Here is a 1455-nt window from a genome sequence, read left to right as displayed (position 1 = left end):
ATTTGGTGTATTTGGTGTAATGAAATGTGTTTATGCGGTTTAAGGTTCAAAAAACACATTATTTTCCACATACTGTACATTATTGTTTCTCCTTTATGACAAAAACGTTAAAACCCATTATAAACTAGGCATTTGTTGCATCCAGTGGGGACATAATTACGGATTATAATGACTTATACTGTTTTTAGATGTATTTCCTCAGCGACCAGCACGGATCAGCTCTAGGCATGATGAAGCGGATATCGTCCTCTTTTGGAAGGCCAAACAAAATAGTTTCACTTTCACAACGAAACACACAGTGTCTTCACGACATGGCGGCAGCAACAATACTACAGCGAGAATAAAAGTTATGCCTTCTTTCTTTGCGTGAACATTTGGGTGGCGTTATGAAAATCTTCCCACATGGTGACGTAGATATGTGGGGGCGTGTTAGAACCAGCCGTTTTAAGTAGGCGTGGTTGACTCTTGACTTTAATAAAGAATATCTCTTTGGATTTGAGACTTTAGTCTTTGCAAATTTACAGATCTTCTTTATGCACCAAGAGCTTGTAACACTTCAAAGAGAAAGGAAAAATTGAAATCGCATATGACCCCTTTAAAGTGATGATGTGCACTCAAGCAAACGAACAAGGGTAGATTAGAAATAAACGCGCTCGATTATGTTATAAGACCTATCATTCTGATCAAGTATTCGATGCGATGATGGTGAATTGTTTTTCTGACACTTCTCTATTTTTAATTTCCCATGATTCATTCAACACTTTAATTGGAACATAGACTGAAAGGTACCAACCATAACATAAATTTCACAAAAGATTTTCACAATTTGCGTTGATCGTGTCAGAATATTACATGTCACGAAGATAAAGGTTATGTGCCAACTCCTCTGACTATTACAGATATCATAATTATGTGCTTAGTGATAAAGTGTGTTAGACAAAAGGACTCTGATTATTGAATGAATGCCGGAAGCTTGATAGCAACTGATTTTCGCTTAGGAAAAAAGGGCTGTAATGTGCCAAATGCGCACGTGGCGCCGTGGCGTAGTTGGTTAAAGCGCCTGTCTAGTAAACAGGAGATCCTGGGTTCGAATCCCAGCGGTGCCTTTTAAATGCATTTCATTAAACCTTTACTTTTATACTGAACTAATAATAATGATTACTCATTATTCTTTTTATTCAAGGAAATATCTCTCAGGTTTTGTCATTTTAATGACAGATTCTGTTTAGGCACGTACATGGCTACAAAAAAGGGATAATCCAAATCTATGTTTAAAATGTACCATAGGCTATTTAAAGGCTTGCCTGCAAAATTCAAAGAGTCAAACAATTATTAAACACGAAACAATTAATAAAATAGCAAGAAAGGTAACATACCAAAATATTTTACCATTGTTTTGGGCAACAGAATCTTTAATAACTTTACAATATAAACTGCAATCATTTTTAACATATA

The 1455-nt window shown here is 35.6% G+C and overlaps 1 non-coding gene across 1 annotated transcript; it reads left to right on the top strand.

Annotated features, from left to right (window-relative positions):
- The first annotated feature begins 1032 nt into the window (after positions 1-1032).
- Positions 1033-1106, top strand: trnat-agu (transfer RNA threonine (anticodon AGU)). Its single transcript has one exon. It is a non-coding gene; the product is annotated as a tRNA-Thr (tRNA).
- Positions 1107-1455: the final 349 nt, after the last annotated feature.

This window comes from Sinocyclocheilus anshuiensis, unplaced genomic scaffold (assembly GCF_001515605.1).
Source record: "Sinocyclocheilus anshuiensis isolate Anshui unplaced genomic scaffold, SAMN03320099.WGS_v1.1 scaffold110, whole genome shotgun sequence".
Lineage (NCBI taxonomy): Eukaryota > Metazoa > Chordata > Actinopteri > Cypriniformes > Cyprinidae > Sinocyclocheilus > Sinocyclocheilus anshuiensis.
Note: the sequence above shows the minus strand (reverse complement) of the source record. Positions and strands in the feature narration are given on the sequence as shown.